Genomic DNA, 18549 nt, shown 5'->3' on the forward strand with positions numbered 1-18549 from the left:
AAGTCCCTACGTATCTACATCTTCTGTTGGATTCCTGCTACGAACAGTGGAAGTTATTGGAGAAAGAACGGAAAAAGGTTATTACTGCATACTCACCACATGCACCTTTGCATTTTGGCACATACATAATTGAACTACATTACTTCAGTACAATGGTTGGACCTTTAGTAACGATTATTACTCGGAGCAACTGTAGCGAAATGCGGAGTTATGCAATTGGTTCACTTCAGTTGGTCTGTCCATCTGTCCATCCATCTGCAAACATCAGTTTGTGATTGAGGAACAACTTAATTTCATTTGAATGTTATATTTTGAAGCAAAATCAGAACATGAATCTGAAAACAGGCTTGGAGCTTAGCGGCTCTTAATTACTCCCGAGAGCACATGCGAGGTGCTGAGTTTGAGCTTCTGTGATGCCGTTGAAATAACTCCAGGTGGGTCGACTCAGCCTGTAATCCTTCCGAGGTTGGAAAATGAGTACCAGATTATTGGTAACGTGGCAATGCATCAGCGGCACAGCTGTGCTTCCAGAAAATGATGCAGCCAAGCATCCACAGGCTGCATAACTAGCCACCACCACACAAGTTATAACAGGCAGTCTGGTCAAATTAAAAATTTCCTGCCATTATGTGTGCAGGGGCACTCATGTGCATCAGAAGCATAGTCACAACTCAGTAATGCTGCAACCAGCAGGCCGGGTTTGTAATTAATCTTGTTCAAATATGCATTCGCCAATGATGAACAACACTTATTTTGCATTTATGTTGGGCCACAGACTTGCAGAGGCACTCATATGTTGATAGTGGTTTTCTGGGTGTTAAACAATGTGGAATCTTGTTAATATCCCTGTTGAGTGTTCAGTCTAATATGCATTGGGAATTTGTCTCCACGGTTTAATATCTATGCCAGAGTATCCTTTTAAAAATCATTAAAGCTTTGGTAAAACATATACCGTACAGAAAATAAACAATTTTTCACATAATTGCAATAAATATTTTGCATTGACTTCAGAACCTATCGTAAATGGACTAGATATAAGCATAATAACACGTCTGTTGGCCGCACTGCTGCTGTCTTCTGGTGGTTCATTGAGTAACCACCTTTGGCTCTCCACCTCTCTAACCCTGCCCCAGTGAAACATCGAAGGGATTTTTTTTTTTTTTTTTTTTTTTTTGTATACAAGATTGAGGCTCGTGAAAGAGCGAACATTAATAATAGTGGGGGGGCCAATGTAGCAGATTGAAATGCCCGGTGAAATTGCTTGTTAATTTTTGGACACTGGTTGGGCTGTCTTTAGGGATGATATAAGTTCTAGAAAAAATATGTCTCCAATTGTTTCAAGTTCTTTATGGCGGCCATTTTGGATTTTCAAAATGGCGGATGTCGAAAACGTAAAATTCCATTATCTTGGCTTCTAAATGACCTAGAGTTTCGATTCTGGTGTCCAGTTGTACATTTTTGGGGATAGAGAATTGAATGAAACCTTCTTTAATAACCTACAAGGGATAAAAATAGGTTTTTATGGCACAGCCGAACCAGTGTCCAAAATCTAACTTAATGCACATCTATCTTAATTGTTATTTGTTATTTGTATGTTCCAGATTCGTGACCCTGAGCTATGATGGAGCCAAAAAGCAAGAAAACCAAGAAAGAAACTGATTTCACACTTTGCATTCAGTGCCAGGATCCCCAAGGTGCACTAGTGACTGAGCCAGCACTGGGCTCATATGCAAAGTTTCTCCAGTTCATCCAGGAGAGGGCACGATATGGTGATGCCGACTTCAAACAGATCAGCGAACGATTAAGCTGTTTCACTGCCACTGACTTGAGGAACAATAAAGCAAAGTGGCACCGGGCATGTTATGGATCTACATGCAACACTGCTCACCTGGAGCGTGCTCGAGTTCGCCACCAGAAAGCCTGCGAACATGGCGACACCCAGCATCTTCATAAGAGGTGTGGACGTCCTTCTTCTGCACCTGCCGCTGCAAGTACCTCAGGTTCTACGCAAGACGAGACTCTTCGCTTCACACGTTCATCATCAACTCCATTCAACAGAGACCTTTGTTTCTTCTGTCAAGAGGTCACTAAGGAAAGTGTACATGTTGTATGCACGTTCAACGCAGGTAAACAGCTGAAGAAAGCTGTTGAAGAAGGCAGCAACCACAAGTGGAAAGTTCAGCTGAGTGCTGCCATCAGTGCACATGATGCTCATGCGATCGACGTCAAGTATCATCTCCCATGCTGGGTGCAGAATGTCCAACGTGCTCCCAAGAGTGGGACATCAAGTGATGACAAAGAACACATACTGCAAGAAACTAATGTTATCAAAATAGCCGCAGACATTGAGTTTGTCAGCCTTGTTCGCTCTCTACTCCAAGCTGGTGAAATTCTCAACATGTCTGACCTGAAGTCGGTTTACTCCAGGATTCTTGACAATAATGGTGTGCACAATGTCCCATCACCTACTACCCAAGGCATGAAGGAGAAAATCAACTCTCACATTGATGACGTTCACTTCATGAAACCAAAACGTCGAAACGAGTCAGACTGTGTATTCTCCACTGCCGTGCGTGATGCAGCTGTCGAAGATGCAATGACGAAGACAAATGAAAAAAACATCGAACAACTGTTTGAGAGTGCCTCTGTTCTCCGCAGTGCCATTGCTTGTCAGAACAAGCACCCATGGCAATTTGAAGGAGAAATGAACACTGATGATGCTGAAAAGCATGTACCCAAAGTACTCTATGCTTTCCTCCGCTGGCTACTGGAAGGACCAGCCACGAGCATTGAGCCAGAGACTATGCGCTCAGCCACTATTCATCGAGATGTTATAACCATCAGTCAGAACATCATGTACGGCTACAAGTCAAAACGCCAAGTCACGTACAAGCCCAAAGAGCCAGATGCACCATTCCGCCATCGCTTAGAATGGCCACAGCAGCTTGCCGTTGCCATTGTAGTCCATCAGTCCACCAGAAACAAGAAGCTTCTGGATTTCCTGCATGGGTTCGGTCTGTCTGTTGATTATAGTCGGATCTTGCGGTTGGAGACACAGCTGGCCAACTCAGTCATAGAGTCTACGACAGAACAGGGTGTATACTTTCCAAGAACCATGCGCATAGGGACGTTTGTCTTCTTTGCAGTGGACAACAGTGACTTCAATGAAGACACACCTGATGGGAAGCGGACACTCCATGCTACAGCCTGGGCACTCTACCAACGACGGGAACATGCACCCTCCACAGATGAACATAGAACACTGACACTACATGACCGAAAGGCCAGACACCGCTCACTCAAGGTTCTGACTGCTCCAGACTTTGTTCCTTGCCAAGCACCAAACAAACAATCTGCCACAGGTACCACGTATAGCTTCAAGACACGGTCAAACCCAGATGTCACCAAGCCGTACTCTGCGACGGACACAGTGTGGCTACTTTCACGCACAATCATGCGAACAGCTGAAGCTGAGGACGTACAAGACGACATCATCCCACCAGATGACCAGCTGCAAGCTGCAGAACCCCAGCATGCTGACCCTGTTGGGTCACTCGTCCACGATCCAAAACAACCACCTGGCAGTAGGATCAAGCATCACGATATCCCAACTTGGACAGCCTACAACTCACTGCTCTCCTCTTCGAAGCCTCTGACAGAGGTCAACGCCCTGCCATTGGTAGCAGCACCAGCCCATGAATGGCAAACACTGATAACAGTCTTGAAACAGACACAGCAAATCAACTGCATGGTCATGGGTCCCGATAGGAAGACAGTGATCACCTTAGACATGGCCCTGTATGAGCGAGCCAAACAGCTGGAGATGACCAGAGATGACTGCAAAGGCAAGTGGGTACTGCGACTAGGGGAGATGCACACTGTGATGGCTGCACTGAGGGCTGCTGGGAATGCCATAGAGGACAGTGGTCAGTGGTCTTGACGAGGCTTGGTCTGAGGCTGATATCTATGGCCCAACAACGACCAGACAAATACTGGAAGCCAAGCACATGAAGAGGGCTTTGGAGGCCCACATCACCACTGTCCAAGCCCTCTTCGACCTCTATGTGGACGAATTCTTCCAAGAGCATCCCCATCTGAGGGGCCCATGTACCCAGTCAGCACAACAGGTTGCCCAGAGCTGTCATCTACACAACCGAGAGGAGATGACAAGCGCGCAGAACAACATGCTAGCTGTCCTCGAGTCAAACGAAGTCCTGGAGGCCATGGCAAAGTTTGATGAGAGGAAAGAAGCCAAGAGTCCACTGTTCAAGTTTGTGCGACGCTACATGCGGATGATAATGCTGATATACACATTCATCCGTGCCACCCGTGATGGACAATTTGAGCTTCACCTGTCTTCACTGGATGAGATGTGCATATACTTCTTTGCACATGACAAACAGAAATATGCCAGGCTGACTCCCCGGTACCTTGCAGAGATGAAGGCCCTGAAGATGACAGATCCAGGGATCTACCAAGAGTTCATGGATGGGAACTTCAGTGTCCATAAGAATGAAATCCCCTTCTGTGCTGTAGGTGTGGACCATGCACTGGAGCACATCAACAGGATCATGAAGGTGACAGGGGGTATTGTGGGCATTACCCAGAATGCCAGTGCCCGCGAAAGGTTCTTTCTGACAGCACCAGAGCTGAGTAGGCTTGCTGAAGAAGCCCGTCAGATGGCTGGCTCACAATCGGCTACACGCAAGGAGCACCACGACCTATCAACCACAGTCTGGGCTCGGCAGGAAGACAGCATTCGTCGACTGAAGAATGTGATCAGAGAGTCCATGAATCCCATGACGCATGAGGGTGAAGACCTGACGACTATCATCACCAAGGTGGTGATGCCAGCTGAAGTACAGAAGGATGTCTGCAACCAAGATGAGATTGGTCAGAAAGCGTATAACACGTTTGTTGCAGAGCGCATCAACACAAATGAAATCAACCTTTGGGCCAGAATGGGAAAGGTCAAACTGAAGATGTGGAAGAGTGCCAGGAAAGCTGTGAAGCACAAACTGGCAGACAAGGTTGTAGAGCTGAAAGACGACAGGTCACTGTTTGCGCGCATGCTGATCGTGGCCCGCTCACGACCAGAGATCAACTTGAAGGATGCCATAGGTCAATATGAATTCACCGCGCTTCCACGAACCCTCTTTGCAATGGCTGGGACACTACTACCATGCACAGACAAAAGCAAGCTCATGGGCATCCTAGAAGATCTACCCAAGAAGTCAACTGGCACTGGTCAGCAGCCAGACGACGACAATCCTGAACATACTCCACCCCCTCCCAAGAAGGTGACTGTCATAGACGGCATGGCATTAGTGCAAGCAATGGGTAAGCTACAATGGGTCAAAACATGTGCCCAGTGGGCTGGCCATTTCAATGCAACACTGGACTGCAAGACCAACGGGTATGATGAAGTCCACCTCGTGTTTGACCGATATGATCTGCCAAATTCACTGAAAGAGGCCACACGGGAGAGGCGCCAAGGTGGCAAGCCGCCCACTGCTTACCACGTTCAAGACAGCACCCCGATTGGGAAACTGACAGCAAAACAGTTCCTGTCGCACACCAACACCAAAGATGAGCTAACTGTCTATCTGGCAAAGAAAGCTCTGTGTCACTTTGAGGGGACTACCAAGGTCTTCATCGTCACTTCAAGGCAGGATGTCTTCTCCAACTGCATGGATGTACAGCATCTCCGTAGCTCCCAGGAGGAGGCTGATACGAGGATCTTTCTTCACAGTCTAGATGCCGTCCGAAGAGGTGCAACACAGCTGTACATTCAGTCACCTGATACTGATGTATTCATCCTAGCACTCCACCGGTACCATGAACTATGCAAAGACACATACTTCATCACGGGTGTGGGGAACAAGAAGAGGCAAATCTCACTGGAACCAATAGTACATGAACTTGGTGTCAGGAAGGCTGCAGCCCTACCAGGATTCCATGCATTCACGGGAGCAGACCAGACTGGTCGGTTTGCCGGCAAGGGAAAGCTCACATGTTGGCAAGCCCTCAATAGGTGCTCTGTTGAGGTGGTATCTGCGTTTCATGACCTTGGGGCCTCTGAGGAGCTGAGAGCTGACACAGAAAGTGACATTGAGGCATTTGTATGCCAGCTGTATGAGCCTCGTACTACAGTTGTGGATGTGGGCAAGCTGAGGTGGAGACTGTTTACCAAGAAACAGCTAGAGGCACAGAAGCTGCCACCAACACGGGGAGCTTTACATGAAGCCATTGCTCGTGCACATTTCCAGGCCATGGTGTGGCATCAGGCTGATGTACCGGACCCCCAGCTTCCACAACCAACAGAACATGGATGGAGAGCAGAAGGAGATCAGCTGGTGCCCATCACAACCAAGGACCCTCCAGCCCCAGCTGCCATCACACATCTAATCAAATGTAACTGCAAGAAGACCCAATGCATGTCTCACTGCTCATGCAGGTCTCAGCATCTCAACTGTTCTGAGATGTGTATGTGTGGGGCAGATGAAGAGGTGTGTGGTAACACGGGTCAGGAGCGCCCCATGGGAATCGATAACACTGATGATGAGGAGGATGGAGATCCTTCAATGTAACAATGAACACTGCCAACTAAAAATATTGCACAAAGACATTATAAGTGTACATTTGAACACTAAAGTCCAGCCTTTATGTGATTTAGAAGTGAAAATGATGGAAAAAAATATATATATGTGTTGGCATAAGTGCGTGAAAATCCAAGATGGCTGCCATAAGAACCCTTTTGATCATATGTAGGTGTATAAATGTGTGTTTATTGGATTAAGTATCCGCAAATATGTACATTTGGACACCAAAATTAACACTCTAGGTCATTTAGAAGCCAAGATAATGACAATTTCGGTTTTCAACAAACGCCATTTTGATAATCCAAAATGGCCGCTATAAAGAACTTGAAAAAAATGGAGACATTTTTTCTACAACTTCTATCATCCCTAAAGACAACCCAACCAGTGTCCACAAATTAACATTTGAATTCAACGGGAAAACATTGGCCCCCCCACTATAAGTCAAACCGACACATAAAACACAAAATAAGGGGAGCGGTAGACAAGATGGGGAGAGAGGGGGAAGGACACAAACACAACATTTGAGAGCAGGGACATCGAGAGAACTGTGGGAGGGAGAGGGCTTGGGGGAGGTGGGAGAGAGGTATAAAACATATGGGCACTGCAAGGACTTCCAGGAAAGAAGTTGGAATTTCAAAAAAGTGTATCTGGGGTGAATTAGCGGGGGTAGAAAAGATCAAGGGTTTGGATGGGGGAAGATAAGAGATGGTGGTGAACAGCTGTTTTGAAGACCTGGAGGGAGGAGTGGGATTGAAGGGAGTGGGGGAGTTTGTTCCAGATGCAGGAGAAAAGGGGAATGAAAGTGTGAAGGTGAGCAGAGAGTCTTGATTTTGGCAGTTTAACCATAAGAGGGTTGCTGGCAGATCTTGTGCGATCTGAAGGAATATTTGGGGGACAGAGCACAGAGAGAGAGAGCTGGGGGAGCAAGGCGGGAGAGGAGTCGGTAGAAGACAGAAAGACCACCAACCTGCCTGCGGTGAGTGAGTGAAAGGCCCTCGGAGTTAGCTTCATCGCAGGAGATTCCAATGATTCTAAAAGCTTTGGTTTCAACAGCGTGAAGCCGAGCGAGGTGTGAGGCAGGAGCACCGGCCCAGAGGGGGGAACAGTATACCATTGAGCTGTGGATGAAAGCCTTGTATGTGGTGAGGAGCTCAGGTGTGCCAAGGAAGGACTTCGCACGACGTTGGATGCCCAGTCGGCGACTATTAATCTTGTTGTAATTTCAAAGCTGTTGTAATTTCAAATTTTCCTATTAATCTTGCCAGCTTGGAAATGTGGTTTTCCCAAGAAAGATCATGGCAGATAGTGAGACCCAAAAGCTTGAGCGACAGAACTTCTTGGAGAGGATTGTTGAGAGAGTAGATGGGAGGGTTTTCCAGTCGATCTTTTCGGAGAGACATAGTGAGAGTGTGAGACTTGTCAGTATTGAAAGACATGTTCCACTTGTTTGACCAGTCTGTGATTTTGTCCAAGTCTGCAGAGAGTGAGGAGGCTGCAGACTGCTGATCTGAGGGATGAGGAATGGAGCGGCAGAGAGTGGAGTCATCAGCAAAGAGATAGAGAGGATTTTCCAGAGAGTCAGAGAGATCATTGATGAAGACCAGAAATAGCACAGGGCCCAGAACACTGCCTAGGGGAACTCCAGCCAGAACAGGAAGGGGAGATGAGAGAAATCCATTCAGGGCCACACGTTGACGACTACCAGAGGGGAAGTCCGCAAGCCATGCGTGGAGATTTCCATGGATACCATAGGAGGAGAGTGTGGTGAGCAGAGCTGGGTGCCAGACCGTGTCGAAGGCACGTGATATGTCAAGGGAGACGGCTCTGATTTCCTGTTTGGCATTGAGGATCTACATCCATTGTTGAGACAGCAGAAGCAACATGTCCAGAGTAGAATGACCTGGTCTGAATCCAAATTGATGATCGGAGATCAAGCCATTGGAGAAGAGGAAGGATTTGATATCCGAAGCAATGATGAATTCCATGACTTTGCTGGTAATTGGGAGCAGGCTGATTGGTCTGTAGTTGCAAGGATCTATTTTTGCACCTTTTTTGTGTAAAGCGGTAATCTTTGCTGATTTCCAAGATGCTGGCAGATGACCTTGAGCAAAAGAGAGGGTGAAAAGAACAGAGAGAGGGTGAGACAGAGCGGCAGAGCAGGATTTTAGGAACCGTGGGCTGATGCCGTCTGGTCCAGTTGCAGAATCAGAGTCGAGGTTTGACAAAAACTTCTCCACCTTGTCAGGAGAGAAGGACACAGAGTCCAGGAGCAGTTGGTTTCGACTGGGTAAGCTGGGAACAGAGAGAGATGGGTTTGGGACACAAGATTTTGAGGCAAACACAGAGTTGAGGCATTCGGCTTTGTCACGTGCGGTGTCAACTGTGTCGCCATTTGAGGTAAGGGAGGGGATGGAGGGGGAACAAACACCAGAAACGGATTTGACCAGATGCCACCAGGATTTGGAGAAAGGAGACAGGTTTGAGAGTTCATTCTTGAGTGTGGAGAGATAGTGCTTCCTGGTACTCCTGAGGGTAGACACACACTTTAGAGATCAGACATAACAGCCAGGTGGGTGTCAACATTCATAACTTACTACATATTGTGTTACAGTTAAGAATTCATTAAAGTCAATCAAAATGATCAACATGAGTGAGCGAATATTGCTTCTTTTATTTTCATTTTAATTAAACACTGCACTCATGCACACTTTCATACTCTGACATTGTGATTGCTCAGGAATACTTAAGAAGAGACCTGCATTATGAGCCACATATGTTTGTCTTCTTCATGATAATACGTGCCCACAACTATGCAAGCTGTCGCCAATTTTCAATGCACTTTTGTCAACCACTGATTATATATAGCCCCTCAGATATCTTCTGTTTTGCCTCGTGAAGAACCGCTTTTGTGGAAAACACTTTGCTTTTATGACTAAATTGTTAATTCTGTGTGCCAATTTTTTCTAGCAATCCAAACATTTAAATGTTTGTGGAAACCTTTCATACACCCGAAGACCTAACCACCTGTTTTTAATAACTCCTACACATTTATTCTAAGTGTGAACCATTTAATAATACATCAAAAGATGCTCTTGAACACGAATTTTATTGCATATTCTTTGTCTGTACTTACTACTCATCCTTTCATCTGGTAGGCCGAGGTTCAGCTTGCAGAATATTACCCAGGAAGAAACTTGTTTAACTCCAATGTTGGTCAAGGACTCCGGTTGCCACCAAACCCGACCAAGATTGATCGATTGATTGTTGACCAATTGAGAGAACAGGCCAAGGTAAACGAGAACAAGACTCTTCGACATCACAATGTCGACCGATACGCCTCCGCCCTCATTATTACATCATTATAATGCTTGTACCAAGTTTGATTTAAATCCATTCAGCTGCTCTCAAATTATCACCTTTGACCTCGCATGACCTTTGACCTCTTGACCCCAAAATTGAATCAGCTCATGTTTACATCATTATGCATACCTGTACCAAGTTTTAATTTAAATCCCTTCAGCTGTTAACAGGTTATCACATTTTTTGTTATCAGTTATATCAGTTATCACAATATCAATATCACAATATCAGTTATCACATTTGACCCCAAAATTGAATCAGTTCATGTTTACATCATTATGCATACCTGTACCATTATGCATTCATCTGTACTTGCTACTCATCCTTTCATCTGGTAGGCCGAGGTTCAGCTTGCAGAATATTACCCAGGAAGAAACTTGTGTAACTCCAATGTTGGTCAAGGACTCCGGTTGCCACCAAACCCGACCAGGATTGATCGATTGATTGTTGACCAATTGAGAGAACAGGCCAAGGTAAACTAGAACAAGACTTCGACATCACAATGTCGACCGATATGCCTCCGCCCTCATTATTACATCATTATAATGCTTGTACCAAGTTTGATTTAAATCCATTCAGCTGCTCTCAAATTATCACCTTTTACCGAGCATGACCTTTGACCTCTTGACCCCAAAATTGAATCAGTTCATGTTTACATCATTATGCATACCTGTACCAAGTTTTAATTTAAATCCCTTCAGCTGTTAACAAGTTATCACATTTTTACCTGACCTTTGGCCTTTGACCCCGGGGCCCCAAAATCTAATCAGTTAATCTTTACATCATTATACATATCTGTACCAAGTTTGAATTAGATCACTTCAGCCGTTCTCAAGTTATAGACCTATTACGGACTTTGACGTTTGCCCCCAAAATCTAACCAGTTAATCGTTACATCATTATACATATCTGTACTAAGTTTGAAATGGATCGCTTCAGCTGTTCTCAAGTTATAGACCTATTACAGACTTTGACCTCTTGACCCCAAAATCTAATCAGTTAATCTATACATCATTATACATACCTGCACCAAGTTTGAATTGGATCACTTCAGCCGTTCTCAAGTTATAGACTTATTACAGACTTTGACGTTTGCCCCCAAAATCTAACCAGTTAATCGTTACATCATTGTACATACCTGTACCAAGTTTGAATTGTATCACTTCAGCCGTTCTCAAGTTGTAGACTTATTACAGACTTTGACCTTTGACCTCTTGACCCAAAAATCTCATCAGTTCATCTTTACATCATTCTACATAATTGTACCAAATCTGGTCAGAATCCCATCACTGGTTCACAAGTTATCACGGTAACATAATTTTTACCTAACATGACCTTTGGCCTTTGACCTCATGACCCCAAAATCGAATCGGTTCATCTTTACCTCATTATACATACCTGCACCAAGTTTGACTAATATCCCTTCAGCCATTCTGAAGTTATCGTGGACTGATGACGGACAACCTGAAAACATTGTCTCTAGTGATTTCATCGGCAGGGGCATTCAAAAATCGTGACACAAAAATAGGCACCAATTCACCATATGATGCATTCCACTATTTGTACCTCTTGGCAGTTTCAAAATTTTCAGCAACAAAATAGAAACGGCTGTCTTTTGAAAAAGCATGTTGCATTCTTGATTTGTATCACCTTTTACCGATTTTAATTAATGCTCTTCATTGGAGCATTAATTTATAAACAAGAAACATTGAAAGCTGCAGAAACTGGGCAATGTATCACTGTTTTGCATGGACTTATTCTGCATGTGGCATTGTAAATCGCCAGGTGTCAAGTCTCTTTGGCAAAATGGAACAACTGTACAGCACAAACACATGTCCCATTCAGCTACAGCAACATTTGAAAGCCATTTACATGCTGCAAGCATCACGTGAAGAAGAAATTGACCATGCCAGCCGGCATCTGAAACCCAATGGTATAAATGTTATTACACACAGGGGAAAGGCAACGCCTGCTTAAACTCTTATATTTGATAAGGTTTGCCACATGTATAAGAATACTCCAATATGCTGTAGAATGGACAAGAAACCAGTCAACCATTTTGGGTGTTAAGGGGTGATGGCAGGAAGACTACAGGTGGCTCTCCTGTTCATTCATCCAATGTATGTTTCATTATGAGACTGTCGACTGTCTCCTTTGTGTGTTGGCTTATACCTTTTGTTGCTTAGTTCTTCCACGAATGGACCTTATAAACCAAAAAAATTGAAATGTGAAAGTCCCACCTCAAACTACTCTTTGTTCCATACTCATGCCATCTGACAGATGATCAGGATACAGTAATATCTCACTTCGTGCTGAAGATGCATTCCAGAAGGACACTGTGTTAAGCAAAACGATGTAAAGCAGGGTCTAATTTTCCATAGACTTGCATGTATTAATGGGGGGATGTGTTCTGATGGCGCTATAATTGTCATTACTAGGGCATGCCCGTACTATATATATGCCCGTACTATATATCTATCTAAAATTATATCCCCCCCCCTCTATTTACATGAAATGGTTTGGTCCATTCGCAACGCCAAAGCGAACGGCGAACGGCTTGCGAGTACAGTGACAATCCCCCCCCTCTATTTACATGAAATGGTTTCGTCCATTCGCAACGACCACAGAACCCCCCCCTCTATTTACATGGAATGGTTTGGTCCATTCGCAACGCCGGCACACGCGATCGTTCGCTGCTCTCTGATTGGTTGAATCGTTTTTTGGACATAGCTCGGTAAGTAATTGTCCGATTAATATGAAACCTTGAAAAGGCACATCCTCGGGTCCCCAGCAATATACCTGGCAAGTTAAAAGTATATCGGACCCGTGGTTGTCGAGAAACAGCGGTCACAGACAGACAAACGTACAAACGTACAGACAGAGATTACTGGAATTATTGTCATTATAACTTCCATTAGCATCGTTGATAGCATGATGTGGATTAATATACAGTATGTAGATGCTAAAATAATATATATCTTTAAAAAAAAATTAAACAGGTGGTAAATAAATTTGCAAAAACAAAGTCAATTTAACACTCGCCAGTCTTATCTCAAACCTAATGTCGGTCGTGTTGGTGCCACTCGAGTATCTTTGCTCCAATGTAGCATCTGTGAGGTCATTAGGAGATGCTCGGGAGAGGGAGGGGTGGTTTGGCTATCCGTGTCACCCTCCTCAAAGTTGGTGCAGGTGCAGGCCGTTTTCTCTTGAAGAATGAGTTATGCATTATCTATCTATAATTCCAGTAATCTCTGTGTGTGTGTGTGTGTGTGTGTGTGTGTGTGTGTGTGTGTGTGTGTGTGTGTGTGTGTGTGTGTGTGTGTGTGTGTGTGTGTGTGTGTGTGTGTGTGTGTGTGTGTGTGTGTGTGTGTGTGTGTGTGTGTGTGTGTGTGTGTGTGTGTGTGTGTGTGTGTGTGTGTGTGTGTGTGTGTGTGTGTGTGTGTGTGTGTGTGTGTATGCGACCGCTGTTTCTCGGCAACTACCGGTCCGATATACTTGAAACTTGCCAGGTATATTGCTGGGGACCCGAGGATGTGCCTTTTCAAGGTTTCATATTAATCGGACAAGTAGTTACCGAGCTATGGCGATTTCTTTACCAAACTCCGCAAGCCGTTCGCTTTGGACCAAACCATTGCATGTAAATAGAGGGGGGGGATTGTTACCGTACTCACAAGCCGTTCGCTTTGGACCAAACCATTTCATGTAAATAGAGGGGGGGGATTGTCACCGTACTCGCAAGCCGTTCGCTTTGGACCAAACCATTTCATGTAAATAGAGGGGGGGGATATAATTTTAGATATATATATAGTATGGGCATGCCCTAGTGAATGAGAATGAGAAGAATACAGTGCATTCAGAAAGTATTCAGACCCCTTCACTTTTTTCACATTTTGTTATGTTGCAGCCTTATGAAGAAATCGTTTGAATTCATTTTTTTCCACATCAATCTACACTCAATACCCCATGATGACAAAGAGAAAACAGGATTTTAGAAAGTTTTGCAAATTTATTAAAAAGAAAAAACTGAAATATCACATTGACATAAAAGTATTCAAACCCTTTGCTATGACACTTGAAATTTCGCTCGGTTGCCTCCCATTTCTCTTGATCATCTTTGAGATGTTTCTGCACTTTGATTGGAATCCACCTGTGGTAAATTCAATTGATTGGACATGATTTGGAAAGGCACACACCTGTCTATATAAGGTCTCACAGCTGACAATGCATATCAGAGCAAAAACCAAGCCATGAGGTCGAAGGAACTGCCTGCAGAGCTCAGAGACAGGATTGTGTCGAGGCACAGATCTGGGGAAGCCTACAAAAAATCTCTGCAGCATTGAAGGTTCCCAAGAGCACAGTGGCCTCCATAATTCTTAAATGGAAGACGTTTGGAACAACCGGGACTCTTCCTAGAGCTGGCCGCCCGGCCAAACAGCAATCGGGGGAGAAGGGCCTTGGTAAGAGAGGTGTCCAAGAACCCGATGGTCACTGGCTGAGCTCCAGAGATCCTGTGTGGAGATGGGAGAAACTTCCAGAAGGACAACCATCACTGCAACACTCCACCGTTCTGGGCTTTATGGCAGAGTGGCCAGACGGCAGCCTCTCCTCAGTGAAAGACACATGAAAGCCCACTCGGAGTTTGCAAAAAAGCACCTAAAGGACTCTGACTGTGAGAAACAAGATTCTGTGGTCTGATGAAACAAAGATTGAACTGTTTGGCCTCAATTCTAAGCATCATGTCTGGAGGAAACCAGGCACCGCTCATCACCTGCCCAATACCATCGCAACGGTGAAGCATGGTGGTGGCAGCATCATGCTGTGGGGGTGTTTTTCAGCAGCAGGGACTGGGGGACTGGTCAGGGTTGAGGGAGCAATGAACAGAGAAAAGTACAGAGATATCCTTAATGAAAACCTGAAACAGAGCGCTCAGGACCTCAGACTGGGCCGAAGGTTCACCTTCCAACAGGACAATGACCCTACGCACACAGCCAAGACAACGCAGGAGTGGCTTAGAGACAACTCTGTGAAGGTCCTTGAGTGGCCTAGCCAGAGCCCTGACTTGAACCCAATCGAACATCTCTGGAGAGACTTGAAAATGGCTGTCCACCGACGGTCCCCATCCAACCTGACAGAACTTGAGAGGATCTGCAGAGAAGAATGGCAGAAAATCCCCAAATCCAGGTGTGCAAAGCTCGTCGCGTCATACCCAAGAAGACTCGAGGCTGTAATCGCTGCCAAAGGTGCTTCAACTAAGTGCTGAGTTAAGGGTTTGAATACTTATGTCAATGTGATATTTCAGTTTTTTTTTTAAAATAAATTTCCAAAACTTTCTAAAATCCTGTTTTCTCTTTGTCATTATGGGGTATTGAGTGTAGATTGATGAGGGAAAAAAAGAATTAAAAAGATTTCAGCATAAGGCTGCAACATAACAAAATGTGAAAAAAGTGAAGGGGTCTGAATACTTTCTGAATGCACTGTTTATCTTTCTCTCTCTGACATGTGATTTAAAATTTTTCATGTGCTCCTTCATCGAGATCAAACTCAACAGTGGCTTGATATGTAATCTGAGCAGAGGCATATCTATCAATGTATTTGCATGTAAATCTACTTTTAGTTCTTTTTGAAAATTAATATTCATTTGTACTGTGCTGTATTCTCATTGTGCTATTGATCAAAATTCAGCTGAAAGAATATTTATCATGAGTTTACAACAGCAGCCACATTGTTAAATTATGTGCAGAAGTTAACCTCTACAAATATCTCATTGATCCCCATGGGCACTGATTTTCTTTTTTCCCAGATGTTTGCGCACTCAATCTGGCACTCGATCAGTTGTGGAAGTCCACCCGTTGCACTCGCTTTGCGCTTTGGTGCAGACTGCAAGTGATAGTTTATCTCACCAAAAACAAACAGGTTCAAGCATATTTAGAGAGTCAAAACTAGTTGGGCTCCAACTGTAGTAAGTTTATCGATAAGCCTGAACTATTGTCTGCAAACAATGGAAGAAATGACGAGGCCCAATGAAATGTACATGCTTGGCAGGAGCTGTCCAATTGCTCCTCGTTAATCATGACATGATTTAAAAAAATACTTCAGTGACTTGGAAGGTGAATACCGATTTGACTATTGTTTGATAATTTGCAGTGATTGATTGATTTATTTGTAATCAGCAGGAATTGTTACAACCGAGCTGCATTGAGAATGCAAGTTTCAGATGATGTCTTACATAAGGCACGCATGTGTGTATGCCTCTATTCTGGAAAAAACACTAAATCGATGTTAAAACAATGAAACGTGGCAGCTGATTAGCATGAATTAACATCCAAAAAATGGTGAAAATGATGTGTGCTCTCTCTCAAAAGCTGCTTGTGGATGCACTCAAGACCAAAACAAGTCTTGGTGGAACGTTATTTTGCCTGCTTAATGATCAAGTTCACCGGAAATATTGGAAGAACTGGGATGAATACAAACATTACTTTCTCGATTTGTTACCCCCACCTTATTTGATTAAGAGATAGACAGATGTTTTTGTTTTGACATGTATATTCGAGAGTTATCTAATTTTATTTAGACTTTTGATCGACAGGTATAAGTGTCTGACGAAGATGAAAAAAATCCAACTGTTCATGAAACTGTTTAAATCTAAAAAAGGAAAGTTCGAATTTCTAATATATATACATATATATATATATATATATATATATATTGTGAAGCTCAAGCGGAAAAGAAAAGTTATACAATGCATTGTGCAGCTAGTTCCAGTAAAACAGGTGTGTGCACAGTACATAAAACTCATGTTTAAAACAATTTCAAAACCTGTGTCTGCAGGTAAAATCGGCATCGAATGCAATACAAAATGGCTGAAGTCGTTCATGCCATTAATTACATTTATTAATAATACAAAAAGTCAAAGTCCACATGCACTTTGAGACTCCAAGACAATCCTGTTGTAATTGTTTGGAGTTGTATGCCACAATTTCAAACATTTCAAACAATTTCTGTTATTTCCAGAATCCTTGCCGACAGATTTCATAACAGCCTTTTCTGTAAGACAAAGGATGAATGAATTTCATAATTACAATTTGTTAAGAAAATGCTCAAAGACACAAGCTGTCTCTTGAATAGTTTCAAACCATTGAAATAAAGTTTCTGTTGAAAATCTCGAGCTTTCTCCTTTTTATTGAATTGTCTTCAAGGACACGTTTTTTATGAGACATACGCATATATGACAACACCTTTGATGTGAAGGTCGTATATTACCTTCACTGTGATGAAGGATTTAAATGAAGTGTGAAACATAAGCAACCTAGGAAAACTCTGCAGCTTGAAGAAGAAAACAAAAGCTGAGATTATACAAATCAGGACTGGTACGTTTCGGCCTGAAAGTGAGGTTAACGCCAGCAGCTGAATTTTATGGGTCAGAATAATTGTCACGTATGACGACGGAAAATGTGACAGACGTCCACATCCCTGATTATTTTTCATAACTGATTGAGAAATCTATACCCGATGGACTACTTCAACTGAAAAATGTCAAGGAAACATTTGAGCCAACAGAAAATACTGTCTGGCTTTGGACTTTAAATTGGGCCCAAACTTGAGAATCTTGTAGACCGCAAGTTCAGATTTACCAAGGAAGGACAGCGCAACAGGATGCCCAGTGGGTGGCCCATATTGGAGGCCACTTTGGCTACATGGTCACCCGAGGAGAGGTCATGAATGATTGTGAGACCCAGAAGCTCAAGTAACTGAACCTCTTCCAGTGGTTGATTCTTGAAATAAAGTGCCCTCAATAAGTATTGGAATAGCGAAGTCAAATTTGTTATTGCTATGTACTCACATAAGAATTGGAACTGACAGGTGTTTCTTGGTGCATTGATTGTTCACATATAAAAGAGCTGTGAATGTCGAGTCTTGTTTTTAGCCTTTGCTTTTGCATTGGGAGTCTGCCTTTGGAGTCAGTAGGCATAAACCATCATGAAGACCAGAGAACTGTCCATGAAATAAAAGCAAGCAATTTGGAAGGTGAAAGAACAGAATAATTCAATTATAACCTTAACACAGCAACTGGGCAAAGCAAATACAATTTGGAATATCTTGAAAAATAAAGAAACCACGAGTGTACTTGGTAATATACAATGGCCAGGTCGGCCAAGGAAAACAACTGCAGTTGACAGAAAATCATCAGTTGTGAAGAAAAACCCCAAAAACAGAGGACCCAAAAGACCCAGAGGACATATATATATGTTGAGATCATGCCTTTTATTGTGCCTTATGTAATTGTGGTTTGCATTTAATAATGGTTGCTTTGTGAAAAGGATTAAGCTTACTATGTTCCCTCTTGCTTTTTAACTATGCTATATTTTCCAACTGTGCCAAGGAATGTAGAAAGATAGTGAAACTGCTTGCTCTGTTAGACCCCCTCGTGAAAACGCGTCTGTCTGTCCTTGACCAAAAGCCAGCATGGAAGATAAGTTTTGAGAATGTCACGGTGCTCTTGTGCTCTTTCTCCCGCATCTTTCCCTTTGCTCATGCCAAAGAAGATAGGGTCTCGGTGGGAGATGTCGAGCCAGTTTTCCTTTGTCCG

At 43.7% G+C, this 18549-nt stretch overlaps 2 long non-coding RNA genes across 2 annotated transcripts; both read left to right on the forward strand.

The window, feature by feature from the left end:
• The first annotated feature begins 2 nt into the window (after window positions 1-2).
• On the forward strand, window positions 3-10381 carry LOC137430606 (uncharacterized). The gene is made up of 3 exons (XR_013621573.1): window positions 3-77; window positions 9758-9892; window positions 10301-10381. It is a non-coding gene; the product is annotated as an uncharacterized LOC137430606 (long non-coding RNA).
• Window positions 10382-10396: 15 nt separating this feature from the next.
• LOC144889073 (uncharacterized) lies at window positions 10397-17125 on the forward strand. The gene is made up of 3 exons (XR_013621574.1): window positions 10397-10435; window positions 11748-11895; window positions 15763-17125. It is a non-coding gene; the product is annotated as an uncharacterized LOC144889073 (long non-coding RNA).
• Window positions 17126-18549: the final 1424 nt, after the last annotated feature.

This window comes from Myxine glutinosa, unplaced genomic scaffold (genome assembly GCF_964187855.1).
Source record: "Myxine glutinosa unplaced genomic scaffold, kmMyxGlut1.1 SCAFFOLD_678, whole genome shotgun sequence".
In the NCBI taxonomy this organism is placed as follows: Eukaryota; Metazoa; Chordata; class Myxini; order Myxiniformes; family Myxinidae; genus Myxine; species Myxine glutinosa.